The sequence below is a fragment of the Sabethes cyaneus genome, chromosome 1, assembly GCF_943734655.1.
Source record: "Sabethes cyaneus chromosome 1, idSabCyanKW18_F2, whole genome shotgun sequence".
Lineage (NCBI taxonomy): Eukaryota > Metazoa > Arthropoda > Insecta > Diptera > Culicidae > Sabethes > Sabethes cyaneus.
The window spans coordinates 45,104,116-45,120,990 of NC_071353.1; positions in this window are offsets into that span (position 1 = coordinate 45,104,116).

Consider the following 16,875-nt stretch of genomic DNA (forward strand, 5'->3'; position numbering starts at 1 on the left):
CAAATGGGACTATTGGGGCCCCGAACTTTAAACCAAAATTTCTCTTTCAGTTAAACTTTTTCTATGACTCACGAATACTCGATTGCTGGGGCCCCATGATTCATGAAACCATTTAAATCGAGCTGTTGGGGTCCAAGCTAAGAAAATATTACCAGCTTCAATTCTGAGTAATTAAAAGTAGAATTAGTATTTCATCCGCAGTTATTTGACTACTTATAAATATCGAACTCTCGGCTTAAGCTCCATACTTAGTTTACTTCAGTGGCGACGGTCCGTTATCGATCCTGCGCCGAATGAATTATGGTCCTTCAGTACTCAATCCAAGGCTACCTTTCTTCAAACCCCTCGAACACCGGCTGAACGTGCATCATCCTCGATAGCGCACATCTATCAGTGCGATGTCTACTCCGAAGTCTACGGCCTCTTCTTGATTCTCTGCTTAAAATAATTTTGGTTACTCTTTCGTCGGGCATTCTAGATACGTGACCAGCCCAGCGCAGACTGTCACACTGTACTATCTTCATTATAACAGCATATTTGCATTCTTAATATAGCTCGTGGTTCATGCGTCTGCGCTACACTCCATTTTGGATTTTGCCAAATTTTGCGCTAAAACCCCAAGCATTCCTCGATCATCTTCTTTTAGCGTCCATGATTCATGTCCGTAAAGGGCCACCGAGAGGATTAGTGTTCTCTAGAGCGCCAGTTTTATGCGAATTTGCAAGCTACGGGACTTCAGCTACCAAATGTAATGCCTGCGTAAAGGCCAATTCGCAGCTGCAATTAGTCGTTTTATTTTGCGACTTACATCGTTGTCACATGTCACGAGCATACCAAAATATATTCAGTTCCTCTTCGACACCAACACCATTTGGATTTTCACGCCATGTACTTCGTTTTGGCGGTGTTAATGGTAAGTCTCAATTTTTCAATAAATGACCTAAAGGCTTATTTCGCTGCTCTATATTTGATTTCGGTGATATCGACGTCATCCGCAAAATCAAAATGTACGTGAGGTCTCATCTGCTATTCTGACTCATAATTTTTACTCATCCAGCGTCACACGAATCAACGTAACTAGTTCTGTGGGAAAACCATGTCCTAGCGATAACTGTCACAGCTCATTTCGTTTGACTGAATCGTATGCCGCCTTGAAATCCATAAAGATATGAGTCTGCAAGTTGTACTCCCGGAACTCGTCAGTTACTAGACGCAGGGTAAATATCTGATCCATCGTGAAGCGACCCTCATGAAAACCAGCTTGATACTCACCGACGAAGAAGTCAGCTAACGCACTCAGTCCGGATAGGGATAGGGAGAGCACCTTACAGGCAATTTGAGCAACGTAATGCCTCGATAGTTTTTACTCTCAAGTCGATGTCCGTTTTTAAATTTATGGGAAATGAGGCCAATGAACCACTCCTCCGATATTTATTTTCCTCCCATATGTATTCTGTTCCTGACAATGAGGTGGTGAATTGTTTCGTACAGCTGCTCGCTCCCCGTTTTAGAAGTTCAGCCAGGATCCCATCCTTTACAGCAACCTTACCGTTTTCAGCTCACTGATTGCTCTTTTGACCTCCTCCTGTATTGGTGGCTCCAGCTTGGCCGTCGCTCAAAATTCTGATCCTGTATCTGCTGATCTTCGTGTTTACTTCTGTATTCAACAGCGTCTGGAAATACTCTTCACCCGGCTGGCTGGCACATCACAGGCATGGCAAAATTCTTGCACCTGACCGTTTTGTAGAAACTCCGTGTGTCGTTGCTGACGAACCTCTCCTCTGGACTGGCGAGCACGTGATCTTCGTACTGGCGTTTTTAGACGGTGGTTTCTTTTTTCCGCAGCTCTACCAAGACGAAGTAAAAAGCTTCGCGCAGAGTCTCGGGCATTCCTCACATTGGAATCGTGTGAAGAAATTCTACAGAGGATTCGCACAGAATACATTGCTTATAGAAGCAGGATTCTTATAGGAGAATCCAAGAGTTTAATCCCAGAAATAGCTATAACTCGGCAAGGGAATCGCCTGCACTATGAACTGTTCTGTTCTGATGTGTAGACGCAGTAAGCTACTCATATACATTGAACTATTGACATCCTATCATTTATCACGCAAATCAAATCAAATATTCACGCTGCGGCAGATCCTCCAAAAAGTCCATGAATACAGAATTCAACGCACAATTATTTCATTGATTTCAAAGTTGCGTATGATACCATCGACCGTAAAATCATGGCCATTCTAACCTCGCAGGGGACTTTATCAACGTGATGGTCCCTCATGTGGGCTGTTCAACATGCCGTTGCAGGATGTTATGAAAGGATCAACACACAGGCACAATCTTCAGCAAATCTAATTAGTTCGTCTGCTTTCTCAATGAAATGGATATTGTCGATAAAACAGCATCTGTGGTGGTGGCTGAACAAACTAAAACTCAAAGTAGCGAAGATTGGGTTGAAGAAAAATGCGTGCAAACTAAAGTACCGTGAACCGCTAATATGACGCACACGCTAAAAGCTGGTAACTCGGTCCTAATAACGACTGAGTTTGTTTTGTTTCGAGCCTCGAGCCGCTATGCTGCCCGTTCTCCCGATACTCGACACTCGACAGTGCCTGAGTCGAGTCGAATTGCACGACATGACTTTCAAAATAGAGCCCATATTCATTCGATTTACTGTATTTACTGTCCTTGTAACACTGATGTCTTTTGAGTAGATGTCGTTTTTTGTGTTAATTTACTATCATGAGAATTTTGCAAGCTGGGGCCCCTAATCTCAAAGGCCCGGTGGGCCCTTTGGCTCCCAGTCCGCCCCTGAATGCAAGCGCTAACGTCACTTTTGTGCATAATACAAATACAAATTCAATTTTTACGTTTCGCTGCAAAAGTGACATCGGCGAACAAATCTGCTTTTGCATATGACGGCAGTATGGAAGTTCCCATCCTCCCTGCCGCAGTCAAGCCTTTCCCGTCAGCGTACAGACGTACAGCACGACAACATCCATGTGTATTACCAAAATATTAGTGGAATGAACACAAGCGTCCACGACTATCTGCTATCGTATGCCGATAGTCCACACGATAAATATAATTGTTTTAGTCGAAAACTGGCTTGACAACCTCCTCTAGACAAATCTTCGGACCAAACTACGAAGTCTTTCGCTGCGATTGGAGTGCGCACAACAGTCATAAATCAATTCGCTATGTGCGCGAACCGGTGCTGCCACCTTCCCAAGTTTGTTCTATTTGTGAAGTCGGTGCACAGGTTTGTTAAAGAGTGAAAAGGATAGACAAAACTTTGCACCAAATCTTCACAAACTTTCCATATGGCAGTTCCATGAGAGTACAAGAGATCGATTTGTGCGTACTTAGCGATGGGTGGCGGCGTTTTGATAGCAATTCATCGCCAACTCAAGGCCAGGGGTGTGAAATTGTCCAAATTTTGCGGGCTAAACATCCATGGACGGCGACAACTTGGAACCAGCCAGTATATCGAAAATATCAGCTAATATTACTTAAATTATAGCTAAAAGGCTGTGTTTAACTGCTTTCTAATTAATTTCGGTAGTCTTAAAATGAATAAACCTTTAAGTAGGCACCAGAACCAAAAGTACCAAAATCAATGAGTGGGACATGTACAATGTACGTAGTTTGACAGCCACACCACCCCGCTGCTCAAGGCCTGTGTCTTAGAACACAACGACTGGTTACCTGTCGAGAAATTTTGAGTCGCTAAGAAATTATCTGATCGCTGTTAATCAAGGTCCTCCTTACAGAGACTGTAGGTAGATTACAGAGGCGCCGAGACACTCAAAACCCGCTCGATTTTGAACGAAAGCAGAGAGTTGCCTTTATTTATGATGGTACTCTCCGTTTTGTTTCAAAATTTAGCGGATTTTGAGTGTCTCGGCGCCTCTGTAATCTACAGTCTCTGTAGCCCAGCTAGGCAGCCATGTTTTTGCAGTCAACATCTAACCATTTGCGTAAATGAAACAGGAACACCGCTTCTGTTTCTACCTTCTGTTTCTTTCACTCTGCAAAGCCGGTATACTGGTGGGTGCAGATGGGTGGAGCGGCAGATGGGTATTATTTTCAAATCTTAGCCAGGTTTTTGCAAATAATACCCACGCCGGCAGTAGATGTTGGCTACTGTCAAACACATAGAGTAGGGATAGGGTTGCCAGTCCCTTGCTGTTTATACCTATGCGCCGTCTTCCAAGCATAGATGCCAGAATCACAGATTTTTTCGCAAGCATAAATTTGGGACCCACCAATTATGTCAGATCCTGTGAGTTCTGCTTCTACCAATATGTCTGATAATTAAAGTATTTCATAAACTATGTACAGGGGTTAGACAAAATGATCGGGACAGGCAAAATTTTGATGAAATTTAAGCGGCCATAACTTCCTCAAAATTGGACATTTTTATATGAAACTAATTGCATTCGACGGGAAAATCTTTCTAGTTTTTCTAAAATAATTCAAGATTTGCAATAGTCAATGGATACCGGAGATATTCCGGGTTATCTGGGAGCATGTCAAAAACCGATTAGTGAAAAAAGAACGGAAATCCGACGAGAAACAACCAAGTTACGGCCATTTTTGTAAAATCAGTACTAGTAACATCTATTGCTCTGGCCAGTTTAGGACATGACGCAAACCATGTCAATATGAGCATCAAACGTTAAGATTTTATGACCCATTGACACTGGAAGCATTAACAGTTCCGCAGCGTGCCATGGCAACCCTGTAGCAGGTTCTAGGTACCCCGGCGGATGTGGTCGTTTCAAGGAATATTCAAAATCATGTCAAAATGGCTGTCAAACTTCAGGATTTTCAACCCTCGTAAATTTTTGAAGTTTGAGATTCATATTGCAATGGTTTTGGTCATGTTTTAAAATGGTCATAAAGATAAGACATTACTGGCAACATTTCCAGAACTGATTTCACTAAAATGGCCATATCTCGGTTGTTTCTTGTCGGATTTCCGTTCTTTTTCGACTAATCGACTGGAAATAAAATCCAATTTTGGGATAAAATATGAAAATTAATAAATTTCCATGACAGAAAAAGATACAGTCGATTAAAAAAATCAGTTTTTGAAATACCCCCAGACAACCCGGAGTATCTCCGGTATCCGTTGACTATTGCAAATTTTGAAATATTTTTTGGAAAATTAGGAAAATTTCTCCGTCGAATGCAATTGGTTTCATCTAAAAATGTTCAATTTTGTAAAAGTTATGGTCGTTTGAATTTCATCAAAATTTTGCCTGTCCCGATCATTTGGTCTAACCCCTTTATATTACAGAAAAAAATACACTAGAAAAATAAAATATTGCGGAAGAAATGATAGGGTCTCAAATTTATGCGTGTGAAAAAATCTGTGAAAAAGGCATCTATGCTTCCAAGTAACATAATTCCAAAGCCGTTTGGTTTTATCTGAATGTTTAAAACATTTTATTGCGGTATTAATCATTACCCCTGGTTTTACTATGGTATTACGCTAGATACGCAATGCTAGGTACAACATACTTATAGTTAGCTATAAAACTATGATAAAACCGTTAATAAATCAAATTTATTGTGGTTGCTTATATTACCACGATAAAATTTTATTTTAGGTTAGGTTTATTAGATATTTTAGGTTTAAACGTGAAAACCGAATCTATTCTTGCTTATAATATATACGTTATTATTTTCTATGCACAAATATACGAAAAAAGACAAAAACGAAGGAACATTTTTTTGGACGATTTTCGGAAATTCCATTGTTCGAATTTCCATTTCTGTTTCGTACTAGAAGCGTTAATTCAACTCGGAGACTCATTTTTCGAGTTTTTCAGACTGTAGAGCCCACAGACAATTGATTTTATTAAAAGAAATTTGACTCATATCCTACAAATTATTCTTTTGCCCCCCGATTTTCCAAGCCAATTTCCAAGGGGGGGGGGGTGACAAAAGCTTTTAATATGATTTGCAATGGCCTAATATAAGAGGCTTATGTCTGTACTGAAAACCAGGTCTCTGACAGGACGTCATAAGAGGCTTACCGGTAACTAATGCTTTCGTAGCAATGGGTTGTATTCTCAGTCACCCCACCGGTCGACTGCTCGATTGCTCAACTGGTTGACTAGACTGCTCGACTGGACTGGTCGATTAGACTGCTTAACTGTACTGTTCGATTCAACTGCTCGACTCAACTGCTTGATTGGACAGATCGACTTGATTGCTTGACTGAAGAGCTCGATTCAACTGCTCGAGTGGACTGACTACTCGACTTAACTACTCGATTCGACTGCGTGATATATTTGCTTGACTTACTACTCGACCCGCCTGCTCGATTTAACTGCACGATTGAACTACTCGACTGGACTGTTCGATTCGACTGCTCAACTGGACTACTCGACTGGACTGCTCGACTGGACTGCTCGACTGGACTACTTGACTGGACAGCATGATTTTTTTTCCTGTGTGGACTCATAACTGCGATCAGTATAGTTGATCTATTGTGATATCGCCCGGGTGTTTACTGTATGACGTGCACTGCATTTCTTTTTGCTATAATCGCTATTGAATGAGCGATATGCTTATTAAATTTTATGCGTGCTTGTGTGTATTGGGGTTTACCCTTCCTTCAAAGCTTGATCTATTTTATCCACGTATTCGTCACTGCCATGCCAGTACTATCCCTTATTATAGCCGTCCCTGGCGAGGACTCATTCGTTCCTCTGTCCAGTGCACTTAACTATAGAAGGGACTTTTGCACTTTCAAGAGGCTTCAGTGGGTAAATTTAGATTTCAGCATGAAGAAAGAGTAAATGAGGAGGGGGGGGGGCTGAGAATAAACCCATGCTAAAGAGTCACTTGACAAGGAATGGCTTGATTATATTAAGATTCGAACCCACGACCACTCGCTTGTCAAAGCAGACTCGGTAACCTTACGGCTACGGAGCCCCCTCATGATTCATCTACCCGACTAGACTGTTCGACTAGACTGCTCGACTCAACTGTTCGATTCGACGCTCGACTTAACTGCTCTATTCAACTGCTTGATTCCACTGCTCGACAGGACTACTCGACTCGACTGCTCGAATGAACTGCTTGACTCAACTACTCGATTGGACTAGTCGAATCGGTTGCTCGACTCAACTGCTCAACCCGATTGCTCGATTCAACTGCTCGACTAGACTACTCGATTTGATTGCTCGTCTCGACTGACAGCTTGATTCAACAGCTCGACTAGACTGCTCAACTTAACTACTCGACTTAGCCACTCAACCCGACTGCTCGATTAAACTGCTTGACTCGACTGCTCGGCTGGACTGCTTAACTGAACAGCTTGATATAACTGCTCGACTAGACTGCTCGATGTGACTGTTCGACTCAACTCCTTGGCTTCTGTTTGATTCGACAGCTCGACTTAACGGTTAGACTGGACTACTCGACTCGACTGCTCGACTCAGTTGCTCAACTAAACTGCCCGAATGAACTGTTCGACTGGACTACTCGACTCAACGGCTCGACTAAACTGCTCGACTCAACTGCTCGACTAAACCATTCGATTCGACTGCTCGACTAGACTACTCGATTCAACTGCTCGATTAATTGACCAAAATCGTGTTTGTAGTCTTTGACCTTGAAATGCGGTCAGGCAATAATATTAATATTTTTTTGATACGATGGTTCTACAATTGATGGAGGGACGGTAGGGGAAAATAATGAAAATTTTGGGAATGGAGGGGAAAGAGTGGAAAGGAAGAGGGGGCCGTAATGGGTAGCTACGCTTAACAAGTTTTCGTTGTGACTCCTACCTTTTGTCCAATGCTGTAAGATGCATGGGTGGAACCAAGCTATAATCAGAGATTAGAACTGGATTTGAACCCACGCCCTGGTGGATGTTGTGGGCTCAAATCCGGTTATGATCTCTGCTTATAAGTCATTACTCATTGGTATTACTCAAAGAACTAATACAAAGATTAAACATCTTCGCAAATACTGGCCAGTGGAATGTATCCGCAGTTTTCTGAATTCTGAACAGACATTTATATTTTCCAGATCGTAAGATTCGGGCTCAACTAGTCTCCTATAAACATATTATAATTGTGGCGTTTCAGCAATACCGAAAACATTATTTAATGCGAGGCCATATTACCATCTTCTAGTAGTTTTTTAATCTGCAAACAATACATCATCAAACCAAAATGCGCACTGTAGAATGAAAGGTATGATTAATCCGTTCCTTTTGCTAGTTCGAAAACAGACACTGATGAAGCCTGCAAGTCGTATGCGAAATACGTATCTGTTGCGAATAAATATAAACAGTAGAATTTGATTGGAAAAGTTTTCATTTTTATTTCATTTCAGGTTTCGTATTCTATCAAGACGCTCCAAAAATTTCAGTCAATATTTATATTGTTAAAACAACCAATTTCAAAAACTGCAAAATTTCGATGGCGCGTATCCATCTATCAAATTTAATTGCCTGGGTGTTCCCGGGAGTACCCGGAACTTGTCCAAGCACAACCAACGTGGTGCTAGGTAGTTGATCTGACTATCATTGATCTAGTTTTTAAATTCTAGTGTAATTTGAGATGTCGTAGGATAAGTTTTTGTTCATGTTCGATACTGGCCATTTTCCCCAGCGGTAACTTATTCCGGAACGTTTCCGGTTAGCCCCAATGCAGCGCAAAACTCCTAAAATGGTAGCCAATGGGCATGTGCAAGATTTTTATTTACTTTATATGTCGACTAACATTCGAAAGGGGTGGATAAGCCAACTGTCAAACAGAACGAGTGAGAGTTCATTTTCCGATGCTGCTCCAGCAAAAAATAACTCTCACTCGTTCTGTTTGACAGTTGGCTTATCCGCCCCTTTCAAATGTTGGTCGACATATAAGCAATCTGCTCTTCAAAAGGGCCTAACTTAAAAATTCGTTCGAAAGCCTGGGTACTAATTCCATTATCGAAATTTGGCCTTCTGTTTTTTATACGACAGACTTCGCAACCAGCTGTTAGAATACAGGACAGTGCGGGGTCAGTGTTACGATCCTATTGACTCTAACAGCCTCTCCCAGCCGAGATTCGAACATACGACGACTGGCTTGTTAGACCAGCGTCTTACCTCGAGGCCAACTGGGAGGCGATTTCGTTCAACGATTAATAAAAAATTGGTTCAGAGAATGGCTATACAAACCAACTGCCATGTACCGTTTTAATGGCCGATTTTATTTTTTAATAAGGCCATTGCAAATTATTTTTAAAGTCTTTGTCACACCTCTTATAAAATCAACTGTCTGTGGGCTCTATAGCCTGAAAAACTCGAAAAATGAGTGTACGGTAGAGTGAGCGCTTCTAGCACGAAATAAAAATGGAAATTCAAACAGTGGAATTTTCGAAAATCGGCTAAAATTTTTTTTGCGTTTTTGTCGTTTTTTTGTAGATTTTTGCATGGAAAATAATAACGTATATATTAAAAGCAAGAATAGATTTGGATTGCATATTTAAACTTTAGGTAAAAATGCCTAAAATCCATATTTTTTTTGCTCGATTAAAAAATTCTCTTTGTTTTTTTTTCGAGTCCCTCCCCCCCCAAGGAGGGACAAAAACTTTTTAAAATATTTGTAATGGCCTAACGGCATTTTGAATACCGTGAGAACTGTATTGATGCCCTGGTAGCTCCAATCCATCGTCTATTTAGCTCACGATTAGCTCAGGTATAATTCTTTCTGCCTGGAAATTCGCTTATTCCAGTTCATAAGAAAGGTAATAAAAGAAACGTAGACAATTACTGAGGGATCTCCGCTGTATGTGCAATATCGAAACTCTTCGAGCTCGTTATGATCGTGCCAATTTCCTCGTTCGTCCATGGTGTCGCAGTGCATGGTCGATGAACGACACGAATTCGTGTCAAAGCGCACAACGTCTGCCAATCTACTGACATTCCCGTCCTTCGTACTGCATTGTTTCGACGACCTCAGACAGACGTCATCTACACAGATCTTTCTACTGACTTCGACAAGCTGACTCATCAAATCGCTGTCGCCAAACTGGACAAACTCGGCACTGAAGGGCCGTTGCTCCAGCGATTCAAACCGTAACTGTCGAAACATTTTGTTAATATAGCTGTTGATGGGTCTCTTTTGTCGACTTTCACCTTTTTCTCTGGCATCCTGCAGGGTAGCCATCTCTGACCGTTAGCTTTTATTATCTACTAGCTAACCCGACAAACTTCGTATTGCCACAAATTAACCTGTGTTGTACATAAATCATGAATCTCGGATGATCTTTGTCACAATCTCGAGTTTTGCAAGCCCCCCAGTGGGCGGCGCTTCCGACGGCGGGTCACCGGCAACACTCGCGACCGTCTCGTCCTGAATGATCTAGTGTTACTATAGATAGTTTTTGTGGTCTTGTATTGACTAATGTTTTATGGAAGAGTCTTGAATTTCTCGAGTTCGATTAGTTTTTGAGTTTCGCAAAAATTTCTGTTTTATTTGTATGAGAGTCCATATCCCCCTACCACAGGGGTGAGAGGTCTCTAACTATCGTAAAATAAATTCAAGACTCCAAAATCTCCCACATGCCAAATTTGGTTCCATTTGCTTGATTAGTTCTCAAGTTATAAGGAAATTTGAATTTCATTTGTATAGGAGCCCCCCCTCCTAAAGTGGGTAGGGGTCCCAATTCATCATAGAAAAAATGGTTGCCTCCAAAAACACCCACATGCCAAATATGGTTCCATTTGCTTGATTAGTTCTCGAATTATGAGGAAATTTGTATTTCATTTGTGTAGAAGCACCCCCTCTTAAAGTTGGGAGGGGTCCTAATTCACCATAGAAAATATTTTTGCCTCCAGAAACCTCCACATGCCAAATTTGGTTCTATTTGCTTGATTAGTTCTCGAGTTATGAGGAAATTTGAATTTCATTTGTATAGGAGCCCCCCCTCCTAAAGTGGGTAGGGGTCCCAATTCATCATAGAAAAAATTTTTGTCTCCAAAAACACCCACGTGCCAAATTTGGTTCCATTTGCTTGATTAGTTCTCGAGTTATGAGGAAATTTGTATTTCGTTTGAATAGGAGCCCCCCCTCTTAAAGTTGGGAAGGGTCCTAATTCACCATAGAAAATATTCTTGCTCTCGAAAACTTTCACATGCCAAATTTGGTTTCATTTGCTTGATTAGTTCTCGAGTTATGAGGAAATTTATATTTCATTTGTATAGGAGCCCCCCCTCCTAAAGTGAGGAGGGATCCCAGTTCATCATAGAAAGAATTTTTGTCTCCAAAAACACCCACGTGTCAAATTTGGTTCCAGTTGCTTGATTAGTTCTCGAGTTATGAGGAAATTTGTATTTCGTTTGAATAGGAGCCCCCCCTCTTAAAGTGGGGAGGGGTCCTAATTCACCATAGAAAATATTCTTGCCCTCGAAAACCTTCACATGCCAAATTTGGTTCCATTTGCTTGATTAGTTCGCGAGTTATGAGGAAATTTGTATGGAAGCCCGACCTTTTAAAAAGGAGAGGAGTTATAATTCCCCTTATAAAGAGGGGTGGGGTCTCAATTTACCATAGAATAAATTCTTGTCACCGAAAACACCCACATGCCAAATTTTGTTCTATTTGCTTGATTAGTTGTCGAGTTATGCAGAAATTTGTGTTTCATTTGTATGGGAGCCCCCCCTCTTAGTGGGGGGAGGGGTTTCTAACCATCACTAAAACCTTTCCTGGCCCCAAAAAACCTCTACATGCATATTTTCATGCCGATTGGTTCAGTAGTTTTCGATTCTATAAGGAACATACGGACAGACAGACAGAAATCCTTCTTTATAGGTATAGATTTTAACGACGTAAACATAATGCTCAAAGGTTCTCGGCTTGCGTTCGCCGACGACATAAAACCAGTGTTGCGAAGCTCACACTCGTGTGGTCTAATTTTCTCACACACGAGTACTCATTCCAACGAACACGTCGGCATAACAATCCCTTTTGAACTCTCGCTCTGATTTATTCTTGCACTGCAATGAGTTTTTGCGAGTGTGTGTTTAGCTAATAGCTACAATCCGAACCACTTCTGCAGAAACCTATGTTTTGAGCGCTTCGATAAGTACCTGGAACAATGTATTCTTGTTAAATGTAACTAACAAAAGTTAGGTAGAAAAAGCTTATTTAAAGAAACTTCCACACTAAATGCTCTATAACTTTGCAACCAATGGGAATGGAAATTTAATTTCTCCTATAAATTGCTTGTTTTTGCATGTTCTACAGCTTTGCCGAAGAAACCATGCCTCTATCTTCTAACAAAAATAGGTTAGTTTTTTTATTTTTATCATAAACATGACTAAATTGCGACACTATCCGATTATGTGGAGGCATTTATACTGACAAATGTATCAAAGACACAATACTGCTTAAATGAACGCAAAAGACGCTAGCAAAATGGCCCATGTTATGGTCCTTTTGTACCACAGCAAAGCGAGGTTTAACAAATAGATGTACAGTTGACTGACTGACCGAAAACTATCCCACAAAGTAATAACTCACAGTCGATAAGCCTATTTACCTAATAATATGTAAAAATCTGTTAACTTTGGTATGCCGCATGGCTAGCTTTTGTTGACTAAAAAGACGTTTACTTTCCCGAAGAATTCGGGAAACTATTTTAATGACAATGAAAGGTTGATTGAAAATCTACGTAGACCAGTCATCCAATTCTTGCATTGGTAGTGCTGCCCACCCGTCATAATTTATTGCATGCATTCCAATCGATTAAATTGAATTTCAGAAGATGACATGCTCGTGATTGGTCCTGACCACATACGAAATATTACCCCAATTGATTATAAGACAGCTGATAAATTACTGTGGGTGGACAGAACCTCCCAGCAGCGTGGCGTCTTCTTCGGGAGACTGTTGTATACAAAACTTGCCATGTTTATCGCCGAACGAGTGTACGTAGTGAAATAAACCCGGCGGTCGCTTCTCAGTGGTTCGAAACGGAAATTTAACGTGCAAATTGAGCTCCCCGGATGAAAGTGAAACTCATCGTCACAACAATAAGGGTAAACAAAACACAGCTATTCAATTAAGTCACTATGCAAATAGCGTGGCGGCACGCTAGCTAAGCGCGCGTTCGAAGAATATCTACAACTTGCGTCGAAAGTTTTCCCTTTTAATGGAGTTGATGTAATGACAGCACGAAGATCAAAAAGAGACAGGTTGGTAGCGATTGAATCGATAAGTGTTGCTTTGAAGTTGTACATCATGTCGAGTGAACGGATATTTGATGTTTTAGATAATTTCCGCTTTTTGAATACGAATTATTTCATATCCATCACATGTCGAACCGTATTTAAATGGACCAAACCGCTGTAAGGGATAGGAAGCAAGTTAATTTGATCGGTCGGCTTCAACTAACCATCCAATATATATAAAAATAATTGTACTAAAATCGGAGAAAAACACTGATACCAATCGGAAGCCCAGTTTGATTACACTGCTTGACTCGATTTCGAGTAATTCGAATAATTTCAAGTCTGTTTTATGACAGACTATCTACTAGCTGCATTTCAGATACTGAAATTTTTTATCTTTAATTTTCGTTTCATTTTTGCTTGACATCTTTGTAGTATTAAAAATCGATATTTTAGATATGCATGCAGAACTCTATTGTCAGTGTTTCTAAACTATTGCCCTTGTGCATAACGCATAAATGCACTAAAAATTCTGTTATACAAAATAATTTAAAACCTGTTTAAGACAAAACAAAAAGAACGCGGTAGTGAAGATTATATTAGTTTCACGAAAGAATTCCGAATTTTCGGTTCCATGAATTTATTTCTAAAATTGCAGAAGAAAATAAAAACAAACGAAAAGGGTTTGTTTACCCCATCATCGCAGCTTGAAAGTGGCTAAGCCAATTTTAAAGTGGAACTCAGACTTCAATTGCTGCTCGATCAATCATGGAGTACAACCAATTTAGTGTATAGCTGGTCCGCATTCTAATTAACTACACCAATAATCGACTGACAACAGCAGGTGTAACGAACAAGCAAATAAGTTTATGTCAAATTACGCAAGCATAACACCGCTCGATTCATAGCAGCCGGTGCGAGTGTCGAAAAAGGGAAAACACTTTCTATCGAACTGATGTGTGTACAATGTACATTGTACTGTGGATATGTATGAACCCGCTTCGGGCTGAATGTGCTTTGCTCAATGAACTTGGCTCTCCACCAGCCATGATGCCGACGTGTGATAATAATGCCCTCTCCCACCTGCAGCGAAGCATGCCTCCCACCCATGCGAACAGTATGTTTTAACGATGATCTTCATTTCGATTTGCTTTTCGATGTTGTTTTGCGGTTCGATGTACATACATTTTTTTCCCGTTCGATATGTTTACTTCGTTGGAATGGTGATATACAGTCGAACTTGTATAGTAGGTACTTATTATTATTTGTATTCACAGAAAAATAATTGTATAAGTATAATAAAATATTGCCATTTTTTATGTTATACATATACTTCAGACAAATATATACCAGATATTTTCTTGAGTCGAATTTACTACGAATGTACCATACCATTCGAATAAATCTATTTCTCCGAATGAGAAGCTCGAGAAAAAAAATCGCTTGAAATTGCATTAACTATTCAAACTGTACAAATTTTGACGGCTATTGAACAATGGCAACAGTTAGGATGCCTCAAGATGAAAAAACTGATTTACTATGCAGTCAAAAACAAACTTGCCAGTCGCATGTTTGGCTTTGATATTGTTCGATTATTATCTGACTCCTGACTTACCAGGTCCAACATCAAAAAGCCGCACTTCAATCAAGCTACTTCAACAACAATGCTGTATAATAAAACATCCCTCTATAAAGCGAGCAATAACGCATCGGTTTTCCCGATAGAAAGCCACCAAGCATGCATTTATCGTAAAACTTCCTAGTGCAAAGTGAATAATATTGAAATAGTAAATTGGATGTCAGTTATGTGAAAATCTTTTCCCGAGAGCAGTTCCTTAAACTCTGTATTTTGACATTTGTTTTAAAAACTAATTTAAGAAAACTTCAGAAAAATACGTTGCACAGTCTATCAGGTTTCATGATGGTTTTCCTTAAGTGAATTTTGTATTGTTTGATTAACATTGAAGTATGAATGAAGAAGACTTGAAGAAACACTCATTACATAATAAACTGCATTATCAATAAGTGAATTCATCTTATAAGGTGAGCAGCAGATAATCGAGCATAATTCTAAATTCTGAAGGATACTTGATTACAGTTTTGAAATGAATATTTTATAGCTTCCTTAAAACTTGACAATAGGTTTGACAAAATTTTATGACGTTCTGCTGCAAAATGGATTTATCTTACCAAATGGTGTCATAACACTGTTTTAAAATCGTCAAACTATATCACACTCTTGAAAAAAAAGTTCAGCATATACAGCTGTTCTGTCCAATAGGTGCTAAAAGTCTGACTAAATTGGAAGTGGATTTTGTAAACGAAAACATTCGTTTAGATCAATCGCCCCCAGAATCGCTGAACAATCGATTTTTCCTTGCAACGTGTGGCCAGTCAACAGAACGAGTCTTACACGTTGCACCTGAAGTATCTCTAAGTGGATCAATCGGATCAAACACACGTAAGTTGTCAATCGAGCAACGCGTTAAAAGCGGCGTTGTGCCGACTCAATGCATTTCATCCCGTTTTGGTATTATGGATGCTAGGCAACGGAACCGTATTCGAGAGTCGAACGGACGAGTGAATGGTATAATGTTTTGAAGAAATACACGATAGGCTATAGGCAAACTCTTAGCGATGCGGAAGACGCATCTCGACGATGTTCTGCATGCCTTGTCCATAATTTTATTTATTTTTATTTTTAAGTACATAAAAATATATAGCACAATTTCGTTCCAGGAGGCAGTAGCTTGGTAGCGTCGCTGACAAACAGCGAAAACATTAAAGGTCCCTAAATGCTCCCTTGCGGTACTCGGAAATCGTGCTGAAACCACCTTGATTGAGAAGAAATCCAACGACGTAAAATACGTTTACGAAGATACGAACTTAGCTAAGAAAGCATGCTGGATAAAACTTCTAATTTGTCAAATTTGGCTAAAATGATTTGATAGTCGACTCGATTAAATGCTGCATTCAAATCAGTATAAATGGCATCGATCTGGTTGCCCTCTTCCATGGTACTCAAACACAGCGATATTAATCCCAATAAGTTGGTTGAAACAGAACGGTCAGGGTAAAAAGCATGTTGAGAAGGGAAAATATAGTTTTTTTGCACAAAATAATAGCCGATTGTAGACAATATCCGAGAAACATTTTTGTTGTATAACAGCTTATCAAGCGCTTCTTCCATTGGTTTTAGCTATGCAATAGCTGAATAAGCTATTATTAAACAAAAATGTTTGTTAGGTAATCTCTCCCGCCCAGTTAGCTCCAAGGTACGATGCTCTAACAAGCCAGTCGTCGTATGCTCGGATCTCGAATGGGCAGCGCTGCTAGATAAAAGATCGTTGCCGTAATCGTGCCCCGTAATTGACCTGTACTCTAAAAACCGGCTGCGAAGTCAGGCAATAAAGAAGGGTCCAGTATTAGAAAAACATTTAAGTCCTAGCTTTTTAGGCATTAGTCAAATATTTCTGTCCAACCGCACAAGGAAGTGATTCCGCGATAGTGCTTACTTGAAGGTGCAATTTGGTATTGCATGCAATGCTTTTCGTACATACAATCGTCAAAGATACGCTGCTTATGTCAGGAAAATACAGGAACTCAGAACTTCAACAGCCTCGACAATTGTTTGCACAGCATTTCGCACCTGTTTTCGGTGTTGCTTATCTTGACAACCCTTCCAAGGG